At 44.7% G+C, this 13,951-nt stretch overlaps 1 pseudogene; it reads left to right on the top strand.

Annotated features, from left to right (window-relative positions):
* Nucleotides 1–13,951, top strand: part of LOC120302703 — a 65,200-nt pseudogene that overhangs the window by 30,174 nt on the left and 21,075 nt on the right.

Genomic DNA, 13,951 nt, shown 5'->3' with positions numbered 1-13,951 from the left:
AAATGAGATAATAAAAGCACAGTCTAGCACAATACCAACAAAGAGGAAAACAACAGCTCTCAAAAGAAACCAGCATGGCTGCATAAAGAACTCTCTGACAAATTGAAAGATAAAAAGGACAAGTATAGAAAATGGAAAGAGGGGAACATAACTAAGTCAGAATATCAGCAAATAGCCCGAGCCTGCAAAGATGAAGTGAAGAAAGCCAAGGCTCAAAATGAACTAAGGCTTGCGACCAAAGTCAAAAATAACAAAAAAAGCTTCTTTCAACATGTAAAAAACAAGAAAAAAGTGAAGGAAACGATTGGTCCATTAGTGGGTGGAAGTGGCAAGAAGGTGACAAACAACAGGGAGAAAGCAGAACTATTTAACTCGTGTTTTGCATCTGTCTTTACACAAAGGGAAAAAACAGACCAACCTATTAAAAATAGTGCCATAAAAAACAAAACAGAAACACAAGTTAAGATAGGCAAGAAAATGGTTAGGGAGCACCTGTCCAGCCTAGATGAGTTCAAATCGCCAGGACCAGATGGATTACACCCCAGAGTTCTCAAGGAACTGGCAGATGTAATATCAGAGCCACTGAACTATATTTTTCAAAGATCCTGGAACACAGGGGAACTACCAGAGGACTGGAAAAGAGCTGATGTAGTTCCCATCCTCAAAAAAGGAAAAAAAATGGATCCAGGAAATTACAGACCTATCAGCCTGACCTCAATACCTGGGAAGATCCTGGAAAAGATAATCAAACAACGAATCAACGAACACCTAGAGGCAAACAAAGTCATTACTAAAAGCCAACATGGGTTTGTCAAAAATAGATCATGCCAGACAAATCTTATTGCATTCTTTGACCAAGTGACAAAATTAGTGGATCAGAGGAATGCTGTGGACATAATTTACTTGGACTTCAGTAAGGCATTTGATAAAGTAGATCACAACCTACTACTTGACAAGATAGAAAAATGTGGGGTAGACAGAACCACCACCAGATGGATCAGTAGCTGGCTGACCGGCCGTACTCAGCGAGTGGTCCTCAATGGAACTGCATCTATATGGAGGGAAGTGTGTAGTGGGGTGCCCCAGGGCTCTGTTCTGGGCCCAGTACTCTTCAACATCTTCATCAACGATTTGGATGAAGGGATAGATGGGGAACTCATCAAATTTGCAGACGACACCAAGCTGGCAGGAATAGCCAACACTCCAGAAGACAGGCTTCAGATACAGAAGGATCTGGACAGACTTGAACACTGGGCACTAACTAACAAAATGAAATTCAATGGTGAAAAAAGCAAGGTTCTACATTTAGGCAAGAAAAACCAAATGCACAAGTACAGCATAGGTGGCACCATGCTCAATAGTAGTAACTGTGAGAGGGACCTCGGAGTCCTAGTAGACAATCACCTAAATATGAGCCAGCAGTGTGCTGCAGCTGCCAAAAAGGCCAACACAGTGCTAGGCTGCATTAACAGAGGGATAGAATCAAGATCACGTGAAGTATTAATACCACTCTTCAATGCCTTGGTAAGGCCACACTTGGAATACTGCATCCAGTTTTGGTCACCACGATGTAAAAAAGATGTTGAGACTCTAGAAAGAGTACAGAGAAGAGCAACAAAGATGATTAGGGGACTGGAGGCTAAAACATATAAGGAACGGTTGCTAGAATTGGGTATGTCTAGTTTAACGAAGAGAAGGACAAGGGGGACATGATAGCAGTGTTCCAATATCTCAGGGGCTGCCATAAAGAAGAGGGAATTAAGCTATTCTCCAAAGCACCTGAAGGCAGGACAAGAAGCAACGGGTGGAAACTAATCAAGGAGAGAAGCAACCTAGAACTAAGGAGAAACTTCCTGACAGTGAGAACAATTAATCAGTGGAACAGCTTGCCTCCAGAAGCAGTAAATGCTCCAACACTGGAAGTTTTTAAGAAGAGACTGGACCGCCATTTGTCCGAAATGGTGTAGGGTTTCCTGCCCGAGCAGGGGGTTGGACTAGATGACCTCCAAGGTCCCTTCCAACTTTACTATTATTATTATTATTAGAAGATGACTTCATATTTTGAATGGAGTGATGGTACTACTGTGAGATTCATCAAATGGCAGAAAGGAGAACCCATCCTTATAAGCGACGTGCAGGAAGACTGTGTCATCATGAGTGGGGAGGTAACAATAAGAACCCTCAATTGTCTAGTGGAGATTTTTTTCCTTTTCAGTTCTCTCTGTGGTGAAATTTCTGTCTACAAATTTGTTTGATGCAACTATTCTTCCATAACATAATTTATTCCATAGATCAAAGTTTCTTAAAACTTCTTCCTTTCAAGCATACTTTCCACTTTTAAAAATTATGGAGAATCCCTAAAGAACTTTTACTTCTACGAGTTACTGATGTTTATCATATTATAAATTAAAATTGACACATTTTCTGCTGTTACCATGTCTCACAATTGTGGATGGAATTTAATATTCTGTTATTTTTCAGTGTATGTTGACAAATAATTCTGATTTTGTGGATATAGGGGTCTTCTGACGACACTTAAGAAACCCGCTATTTTCAGAAATCTCCCATTTAAGAGCCTTTAAAGGGTTGGAGACTAGAAATAATAGAGGAGAATAAATATGGAAAGGTCAAAAGTGAAAATATGTGTATAATAATGTATAATAATAATAATATGAATTATTCTTAGTAAGAAGTAGAACATGAAGGAAGAAAAATGTAAATAAGAAATAACGGGGCTATAAGGACAAATATTCTAAAGAAGAATAAGGGGGAAATGTAAATAGTAGATTACCATTATGTAATTGCTGTAAAAAAAGAAGGAGTATATATATTGTGTGTATGTGTGTTATGTTTTGGTTTGTTCTGTTTTGTCTTGTTGGTTAAAAATAAAAATTAAAAAAGAGCCTTTTAAGGGAGTTAGAGGTTTTTTATTTGGTTAGTGGGTTAATGTAAAGTCTGGTTATTCTACTGTAATATATATGGAATTTCTAGATATATAGAAATTTAAACATTAAAATAATGTTTTAATTATTTTAAATATATTGTCGTTGTATTGCTTTTTTGTTATTAATATTTGCTTGTTGGGTTGCTGTTAGTACTGAGCAAATTTTATTAATTTGATTTGTAAGGACATCAGTAATTTGGGGAAAACAGAAGATAGCAATAAACAGATTAACTGTATAAAGTAAGCAAGGTTATTCACAGTGATGAATATTGTTCTGGGAAAAAATCTTGATTTAAAAAAGCAACATAAAGCCTATTTTTGGCTTCCTCTATAACTTTGTAATTAGAGAAGACCCTGAGGGCTGCCAAACAAACAGATAGGCATTCAAGGTTTTAGATAAATGCAACTATAACAAGCATTGTGCATTAGTCCAGCTCATAAAAAAGCAAAAATCATCAAAAAAAATAGGAAGAGGTAAAAGTAATGGATTCCTTTTCAGTAAGGTTTGTTCCCCTTTTCATCCTCAGAATGGATACTGGGCAGATTATTTCTATGAAGAGGAACTAGGATACATCTGTAAAAAAAAAAACCTTCAGAATTTCTTCCTGGAACAGATGAAGTTGCTGATCCAAAATGCCAAAAAGTAAGCCTAAAAATTTTGTAGCTTTTGATCTTGAACTATTTATTTTGTTATGAAATTTTGGACATACCAACTAGAAAGCTAATTTTGCCTTGAAATGATCATTCCCCTCCACTCCTAATTTTGGTATTGACTCTTAAGAACCACATAGTTAGAAAGAGTTTTCTCTGCAATATTATAAGAAGGCAAGTTTTTCATCTTTACTATATGATAAAAAAGAAGAAGAAACTACCTGAGGCAATGGTTTAGCAGAAAGAATACATTTTGATATGTTTTTTATGAATTGAGCTGAATCTGAAAACTGGCCCAGAAATAGCATAACAGGTCATAAAGCCTTATTTGTTGGACATCCAAATTGCAGAAATGTTCTTACAAAATTAAGCAAATCTAAAGATACAGATACTGAATGGGAATGTTATGAATTTACATCTATCAAAATTTATTGATTTCACAGCACCGTTTTAATGCTTGGTTCAAAAGGTAGAATAGTGGGACTATCACTCTGTATCACATAAAATATAAACATTAAAAAATTTAAAAATTGTCCTTTGATCAAGATAAGTTGGTGAATCTGAGAATCTTTGGATTGGGGCATAATGAAAATGTGAAAAATAAATAATAAATTCAAACTAATATAGTTCTATATGTGTATGTATGCTATGTCAACAGGGCTGGAAAAGGTATGGTTTCTATTGTTACTTAATTGGGAAGACACCTGGAACATTTTCAGAAGCAAAGACATCTTGTGAAACAAACGAAGGATTTCTGAGCTCTGTGAAGAATAGGTAAAATATGGTGAAAGGGACAAAACTAAATATCTTTACAATGTTCCACATAGAAATGCTATATTAGTATGCTATGAAGAATTCTTTGGAGCAGTGCTCTCCAATCTGTATACACTTGATCCATTTTTGTGCAAGGAGAAAATATTAGGATGTCTATTGTTTCTCAAAAATAAAAAAATAGCAACTAAAACTTAATATACAGTATATATAAAATATAATATTTATTTGGGGTTATGTTTTATAATGCACATAATACACTAGTAAAATAGTATAGATATAATTTATAAATAAATAAACATAGTTGAATTGAATTACATGATTAATTTTTCTTTTGATAAGGATGTGTGATCATAAAAGTATGGAGAAAATGACAGTCGGTACGTTTGTGGCAGCTTCCACACCCGAAACACTGAGAGAAAGGAACTGTCTTGTCAAGGTTTTTCTCAGCTTGCCTTTGGGGCCTTCTTTCCGTTGGTTGTTGCAAATGATCGACCTCGCTGTCTGATACTGGTTCTTCAACCCTCTCAGCAACCTCTTGATGGACTGTGTCCAAGCAAGAAGGGTTCTTTGAGAGCTGCAAGGCCTTAACAGCTCCACCTGCTGCTTCTTCAGCCGTTATCTCCCTCAGCGCATCTTGGAAGGAGACAGTTTCCTTAGCAAAAATCTTTTGCTGAAGTTCTTGACTCCTCAGACCATAAACTAGCTGATCCTGTCGCCAAGCAATGACCGACAGCTTCGGCTCAAAATATTCTTTGAGCATTTTCTTAAACTCCACGTAAGCAATGGACTCCAAGGGTGCTGGAGCAACCAAATTTTCAGCAATGTCAAAAGTCTCTTGACTGCAAACACACAGCAGCATCACGGCCTTCAGTCCATCCTCCTGCACTTGGCTGGCTCTGAAATAATTTTCCACCCTGGCAATGTGGGAGCTCCAGAGTTCAGGATGCGTGACGTTGAATTCAGAGAGACGACCGATCTTCACCATGGTGAATTTTGGTGGCCTCTTTCAATGTCTCATGCTGCGCAGGTTTCCGAAGGGTTTCCAGGGCTGTCCTAGCTGTACTCTCCTCCAGTGTCTTCGTACTGGCAGGCAAAGTGGAAGGAACGTGGAACGCTGCACTTCTAAGGGCTTGCAGGCTTTCCATGGTGAGTCAGCCTTTGAATATTCGGCAGCATGGTCCCACCTTCATCGCCAATGTTCTGTTTCGCACGTTGGTAGGCATTGAACGAGGCAGAGTAACAAACAGGTTCTTCTTTATTTGCAGCTAACAGAACTCTGAACAAAATGGTTCCACCCCTTTTTATACATTTACCCTGAGGCATTGTCAGCTAATGAATGCAATGTATTTTCCCGCTCAAACGCATGCTCAGTAACTCGGAACAGTCTGTCTGGCCCGGGCAAACCACGTGGTCTGCTGGGGTCTCACTGCAGCTTCTTGTCCAGGATTGGGGCGAGCCTCTACAGCTGATCTGCGCTTCTGCAGCTGTAGCTGCTGTCCTTGACTCCTTCCCAGCAAACTTGCTCGCTAGAAAACATGCTCTTGCTAATTTAGCAGAAGCGCAAATCAGCTGTAGCCCAGCGCTGATCCTGGAGCTTCTACTAACTTAACAAGCGGCATGCCTTTCAGCAAAGCTGAGCAAGTGAGCTGGGTGAGCTCTCCTCTGTCTCTGCCTGTGCACAGGCAGGTTTGCCGGCAGTAAAGCCCCCAGCCACGCTGGCAGCCTATCCCCCTCCCCTTGTCCCTTCCTGGGCACGGAGGGAGGGAGGAAGGAAGGGACGAAGAGGGAGGGAAATAAGGAACAATGAGAGAGGGAAAGAAGGGAGGAACAATGGAAGGGAGGGAAGGGAGGAAGGGACAAAGAGGAAAGAAAGGAAGGAAGGAAGGAAGGAAGGAAGGAAGGAAGGAAGGAAGGAAGGAAGGAAGGAAGGAAGGAAGGAAGGAAGGAAGGAAGGGACAATGGGAGAGGGAGGGAAGGAGGAAGAGACTAAGAGGGAGGTGAAGGAAAGGAAGAAAAGAAGGAAGGAAAGGACAAGGGGAGAGAAGGGAGGGAAGGAAGGCAGGCACCCACCCCAGTCCCATCCCAGAGACCCACAGATTCCCCCCCCCCACAGGCACTCTGCAATCTGAGTGATCAGCTGGCCACGTCCCCTGGCCATTGATCACGTGATCCTGGGACACTGTGAACGTCATAAGTATGAATCAGTTGTCAAGCATCCGAATGTAAATCAATGACCCTGGGGATGCTGCAACAATCATAAGTGTGAAAAATGATCATAATTCACTTTTTCAGGGCTGTTGTAACTTCAAACAGTCACTAAGCAAATTGTTGTAAGTCGAGGACTACCTATACTTTCCCATTTTTTTCCTTTTTTTTTGGTCAAGTTTTTGATACTCCCCCCCAGCCAGCTGGATGGGGGGTTAGGGGTCACCACAACATGAGGAACTGTATTAAAGGGTCGCGGCATTAGGAAGGTTGAGAACCACTGCTGTAGCAAGAAATGTTGTAGATGCATCAATAATTTTCTAATATTTTTGGATCAAGCTATACTTCTGAAAGAGTAGAACACACTTCCTCAAGGCCTGTGGCATCTGTCGTCACCTAAGAATGTATTCATCACACTCCTACACTGAATCCTTGTTACCTCTTTGTCACCTCTCTTTTGTCTTGCATACTGATACAGGTTTTTCTCTGATAATACTTTGTCAGCGACCATGACCTCTGCTTTTGTTGTTTTTCAGATAATATAATATCTTCATCTGGCAATAACATCATCAGTACCAAATGGCTCCAATGGGCCAATAGCAGTAACAGTGGTATTCACAAACATAATGCAAAAACTGCAATATAAGATATACCACCTTATCATTCCCCAATTGCACCTTTATGACTATAAAAAAACTACATGTCATATTGGATTCAATGTTCTAGCCCTAGAGCAAGCTTCTAGACCAGTGCTTCTCAATGTTTGTGTGACGGCGACCCCCGTCACACAAACGTTCTGCACATGCGTGGCACTGTGCGCATGGTGGGCGGGGCCCTAATGCACGCCGTGCATGCGTGGCACCCCCATGCGTGACGCACGTGCACGGCGCCTCCCCCCATGCACGGCGTGCGTGCACAGTGCCGCCCCAGGCGCGGCGCACGTGCGCAGCGCCGCCTCCGTGCGCGGTGAGTGTGCGCGGCGCTGCCCCCGTGCGCAGCGAGCGTGCGCGGCGCCACTCCCGTGCGCAGCGAGCATGCACGGCGGCGCCCCCGTGCGCGGCGAGTGTGCGCGGCACCACCCCCATGCGCGGCGAGCGTGTGCGGCGCTGCCCCCGTGCGCGGCGCGTGTGGCTGGCGGCGCCCCGTGCACGGCGTGCGTGCACGGCGCCGCGAAAAATGGCGGATCGCCACCTTTGGCGACCTCCGAAAAATGGTTGATCGACCCCAAATGGGGTCGCGACCCATAGGTTGAGAACCGCTGTTCTAGACAATAGCAATTACTTAAGCATGTTTAAGAAAAGTACAACTCACCTTTCCTACTGGACATCCTCTCAGTAAAAATGGATAAGGTCTCTTATAAGTAAATGATTAATATACATGCCTCATAACACAATATTAAGTGAAATTGCTGGTCTTTTTAATACTTAATGATGTATTAGTAATATTTCTTGTAGTGAAGTTTCATAGACATAATAATATTCTAACTGTTAAACCAACTATTAAAAATCTTAATATAATATGATGTTGATATTTGACCTGATTCTGATTATTTTGACGGTTTTTATGGACTTACTTCAGGCTGCTATTGAAAAAAAAATGATTTCATTGTTCTTATAAAAGCCAACAAACTACATGAAATCTTTCATTTCACATCCTACTAATTTTTCCCTTATCCATTTTTACTGAGAGGATGTCCAGTAGGAAAGGTGAGTTGTACTTTTCTTAAACATGCTTAAGTAATTGCTATTGTCTAGAACAGCGGTTCTCAACCTATGGGTCGCGACCCCATTTGGGGTCGATCAACCATTTTTCGGAGGTCGCCAAAGGTGGCGATCCGCCATTTTTCGCGGCGCCGTGCACGCACGCCGTGCACGGGGCGCCGCCAGCCACACGCGCCGCGCACGGGGGCAGCGCCGCACACGCTCGCCGCGCATGGGGGTGGTGCCGCGCACACTCGCCGCGCACGGGGGCGCCGCCGTGCATGCTCGCTGCGCACGGGAGTGGCGCCGCGCACGCTCGCTGCGCACGGGGGCAGCGCCGCGCACACTCACCGCGCACGGAGGCGGCGCTGCGCACGTGCGCCGCGCATGGGGCGGCACTGTGCACGCACGCCGTGCATGGGGGGAGGCGCCGTGCACGTGCGTCACGCATGGGGGTGCCACGCATGCACGGCGTGCATTAGGGCCCCGCCCACCATGCGCACAGTGCCACGCATGTGCAGAACGTTTGTGTGACGGGGGTCGCCGTCACACAAACATTGAGAAGCACTGGTCTAGAAGCTTGCTCTAGGGCTAGAACATTGAATCCAATATGACATGTAGTTTTTTTATAGTCATAAAGGTGCAATTGGGGAATGATAAGGTGGTATATCTTATATTGCAGTTTTTGCATTATGTTTGTGAATACCACTGTTACTGCTATTGGCCCATTGGAGCCATTTGGTACTGATGATGTTATTGCCAGATGAAGATATTATATTATCTGAAAAACAACAAAAGCAGAGGTCATGGTCGCTGACAAAGTATTATCAGAGAAAAACCTGTATCAGTATGCAAGACAAAAGAGAGGTGACAAAGAGGTAACAAGGATTCAGTGTAGGAGTGTGATGAATACATTCTTAGGTGACGACAGATGCCACAGGCCTTGAGGAAGTGTGTTCTACTCTTTCAGAAGTATAGCTTGATCCAAAAATATTAGAAAATTATTGATGCATCTACAACATTTCTTGCTACAGCAGTGGTTCTCAACCTTCCTAATGCCGCGACCCTTTAATACAGTTCCTCATGTTGTGGTGACCCCTAACCCCCCATCCAGCTGGCTGGGGGGGAGTATCAAAAACTTGACCAAAAAAAAAGGAAAAAAATGGGAAAGTATAGGTAGTCCTCGACTTACAACAATTTGCTTAGTGACTGTTTGAAGTTACAACAGCCCTGAAAAAGTGAATTATGATCATTTTTCACACTTATGATTGTTGCAGCATCCCCAGGGTCATTGATTTACATTCGGATGCTTGACAACTGATTCATACTTATGACGTTCACAGTGTCCCAGGATCACGTGATCAATGGCCAGGGGACGTGGCCAGCTGATCACTCAGATTGCAGAGTGCCTGTGGGGGGGGGGAATCTGTGGGTCTCTGGGATGGGACTGGGGTGGGTGCCTGCCTTCCTTCCCTCCCTTCTCTCCCCTTGTCCTTTCCTTCCTTCTTTTCTTCCTTTCCTTCACCTCCCTCTTAGTCTCTTCCTCCTTCCCTCCCTCTCCCATTGTCCCTTCCTTCCTTCCTTCCTTCCTTCCTTCCTTCCTTCCTTCCTTCCTTCCTTCCTTCCTTCCTTCCTTCCTTCCTTCCTTCCTTTCTTTCCTCTTTGTCCCTTCCTCCCTTCCCTCCCTTCCATTGTTCCTCCCTTCTTTCCCTCTCTCATTGTTCCTTATTTCCCTCCCTCTTCGTCCCTTCCTTCCTCCCTCCCTCCGTGCCCAGGAAGGGACAAGGGGAGGGGGATAGGCTGCCAGCGTGGCTGGGGGCTTTACTGCCGGCAAACCTGCCTGTGCACAGGCAGAGACAGAGGAGAGCTCACCCAGCTCACTTGCTCAGCTTTGCTGAAAGGCATGCCGCTTGTTAAGTTAGTAGAAGCTCCAGGATCAGCGCTGGGCTACAGCTGATTTGCGCTTCTGCTAAATTAGCAAGAGCATGTTTTCTAGCGAGCAAGTTTGCTGGGAAGGAGTCAAGGACAGCAGCTACAGCTGCAGAAGCGCAGATCAGCTGTAGAGGCTCGCCCCAATCCTGGACAAGAAGCTGCAGTGAGACCCCAGCAGACCACGTGGTTTGCCCGGGCCAGACAGACTGTTCCGAGTTACTGAGCATGCGTTTGAGCGGGAAAATACATTGCATTCATTAGCTGACAATGCCTCAGGGTAAATGTATAAAAAGGGGTGGAACCATTTTGTTCAGAGTTCTGTTAGCTGCAAATAAAGAAGAACCTGTTTGTTACTCTGCCTCGTTCAATGCCTACCAACGTGCGAAACAGAACATTGGCGATGAAGGTGGGACCATGCTGCCGAATATTCAAAGGCTGACTCACCATGGAAAGCCTGCAAGCCCTTAGAAGTGCAGCGTTCCACGTTCCTTCCACTTTGCCTGCCAGTACGAAGACACTGGAGGAGAGTACAGCTAGGACAGCCCTGGAAACCCTTCGGAAACCTGCGCAGCATGAGACATTGAAAGAGGCCACCAAAATTCACCATGGTGAAGATCGGTCGTCTCTCTGAATTCAACGTCACGCATCCTGAACTCTGGAGCTCCCACATTGCCAGGGTGGAAAATTATTTCAGAGCCAGCCAAGTGCAGGAGGATGGACTGAAGGCCGTGATGCTGCTGTGTGTTTGCAGTCAAGAGACTTTTGACATTGCTGAAAATTTGGTTGCTCCAGCACCCTTGGAGTCCATTGCTTACGTGGAGTTTAAGAAAATGCTCAAAGAATATTTTGAGCCGAAGCTGTCGGTCATTGCTTGGCGACAGGATCAGCTAGTTTATGGTCTGAGGAGTCAAGAACTTCAGCAAAAGATTTTTGCTAAGGAAACTGTCTCCTTCCAAGATGCGCTGAGGGAGATAACGGCTGAAGAAGCAGCAGGTGGAGCTGTTAAGGCCTTGCAGCTCTCAAAGAACCCTTCTTGCTTGGACACAGTCCATCAAGAGGTTGCTGAGAGGGTTGAAGAACCAGTATCAGACAGCGAGGTCGATCATTTGCAACAACCAACGGAAAGAAGGCCCCAAAGGCAAGCTGAGAAAAACCTTGACAAGACAGTTCCTTTCTCTCAGTGTTTCGGGTGTGGAAGCTGCCACAAACGTACCGACTGTCATTTTCGTTCCACTACTTTCCAGATGTGTGGCCAGCAAGGCCACATAGCTGCCGTCTGTTTGGGTCGCAAGAAAGATGGCCATCAGAAGAGTTGCCTCGGAAAGGTACTGGGGTTCCCAATCAGAACAGGGTGGGGTTTTGTGTGACTAGAAGGAGTATATATAGAACCGGTCCCCATCGCCCATTGAAAAAAAAGCTCCATCTTGAAGTCAAATTGCAGGGTGTTCCCTTTGACATGGAGTTGGACATGGGTTCAGCTCTTGCAATCATTTCCCAGAAAACCCTCAAACAAATTTGTTGCAGAAGTGGCCAAAGAGTTAAACTCAGGCTGTGGAACATTATTTTGACGGATTTCCAGAATTCCTGAGTGCATGTTAAGGGAGAAGCGACCCTCAGGGTGCAGTTTAGGGATTTGAGGGCCCTTTGGACATTGTCGTAGTTGACGATGACTGCACGAGTCTGATTGGACTCAATTGGTTTGAAGCGCTTGGAATTCAGTTGACTGTGTTACACAGTCTTCAATAGACAAGTCTTGCAGAAGTGTGCAAGCGGTTTGCTGATATGTTCAGCCCTGAGCTGGGGGCATACAAGGGGCCTCAAATTGCCTTAAGGTTAGACCTCTCCATTGCACCGATCAGGACTAAGCCTTGTCAGGTGCCTTTTGCCCTTAAACAAAAGATCAATGCTGAGCTGGATAAATTGCTGCAGCAAGGCATTTTAGAACCTGTAGATAGTAGTCCATGGGAAACACCCATTGTCACACCACTTAAGGCCAATGGAGAAGTCCACATTTGTGTGGACTATAAATGCATGCTAAACAAAGCATTACAGCAGCATTCCTATCCAGTGTCTGTAGTGAGCCACATTTTGGCGTCTCTACAGGGAGGTTGAATTTTTGTCAAACTAGATTTGGCTCAGGCCTATCAGCAACTGCCAGTGGACAACACCATGGCAGAGGCTCAAATGATTGTGATTCACCAGGGAGCCTTCAAGGTCCGAAGGCTACAGTTCGGGGTAAACGTAGCCCCTAGCATCTTTCAAAGCATGATGGAGTGAATGCTCTGTAACATTCCAGGTGTATGCCCATATTTTGATGATGTCCTCATCGTGGGGAATCAGCTGAAAACTTGTATGACAGGCTCCGGGCCGTTTTGCGGCGTTTCTGCGAAGCAGGGCTGAAACTCAAACAGGAGAAATGCAAAATTGGATTAACTTCTATAGAATTCCTGGAGTTTTGCATAGATGCCAAAGGCATCCATCCTGCTGAATCTAAGCTCAAGGCGATTCAGCAGGCCCCAAGTCCCAAGTCGAAAAGCGAGCTTCAAGCCTTCCTTGGACTTCTAAATTTTTACCATTCATTTCTCCAAAAAAGGCTGCAGTGGCAGAGCCATTACACCGGCTCTTGGACAAACAAGCTCCATGGAAGTGGGCAAAAGTCCATGAAAAGAGTTTTGCTGAGGTCCAAGCATTGAGGTCAATGCAGTTTTGGTTCATTTCAATGAGCAGTTGCCAGTTAGCATAGCTTGCGATGCATTCCCTTGCGGGATTGGGGCTCTCTTAAGTCATCCCAGAGCTGTAGCCTATTACTCTAGGACTCTGTCTACTGCTGAATGCAATTATGTGCAAATAGATAAAGAGGCCATGGCCAATGTGGCTGGCATCAAGAAGTTTCATGACTTTTTGTATGGTCGCCATTTCACGGTCTTCACAGACCACAAGCCGCTCCTACGGTTGTTCACAACAAACAAACAGACGCCCCAAATCATCTCTCCTAGAATGTTGAGATGGTCAATATTTCGGTCTGCTTATGACTACTGCCTGGTTCACAAAGTGGGTAAAGAGATGGGCCACGCTGACAGCTTTAGTAAGTTGCCTCTACAGCTATTAGAGTTCGGATCCATCCCCGGCCAACCACATCCTGGCTATCCAGGATTTGCTGGAGTCTCCCCTCAAGGCAGGGGATGTGGCTGCAGAAACAGCCAACAACAACACATTAACACGCATGTTCCAGAGTTTTTGGAAAAAGAAGCATGAGTTATCCACCTTTAAGGGTTGTGTCCTGTAGGGCAGTAGGATAGTGATCCCGACCTCACTGAGGACTAGGGTGTTGACTTCCTTGCATGAGGGACATCTGGACATAGTCCAGATGAAGGCACTTGCATGCAGCTACCTCTGTGGCCTGGGCTCGATAAAGAGATTGAGGCCCAGGTCCAAGGGTGCCACATTTGCCAGCAGTCCAGGCCCAAAATGCCACAGGCTCCCTTTCATAGATGGGAAACCACACATGCTCCTTGGTCGAGGGTTCATATCGACCAAGGAGGTCCCTTTCAGGGGCAGCTCTTCCTCATTGTGATGGACAGTCACTCCAAATGGCTGGAGATCGTTCCAGTGTCCATTATGATGACTGCCAGGACCATCCAGGTTTTGATTTGATCGTGAATCTCAGGCTCTCAGTGAAAGTAGGATATCGCATTCGCCAAACGGGGGTTTTGCCAATGAGATGGCTCCTAACTCGGCCACTGCG

Source organism: Crotalus tigris, unplaced genomic scaffold (assembly GCF_016545835.1).
Source record: "Crotalus tigris isolate CLP2741 ecotype Arizona unplaced genomic scaffold, ASM1654583v1 scf7180000024437.13266115, whole genome shotgun sequence".
NCBI lineage: Eukaryota > Metazoa > Chordata > Lepidosauria > Squamata > Viperidae > Crotalus > Crotalus tigris.
Note: the sequence above shows the minus strand (reverse complement) of the source record. Positions and strands in the feature narration are given on the sequence as shown.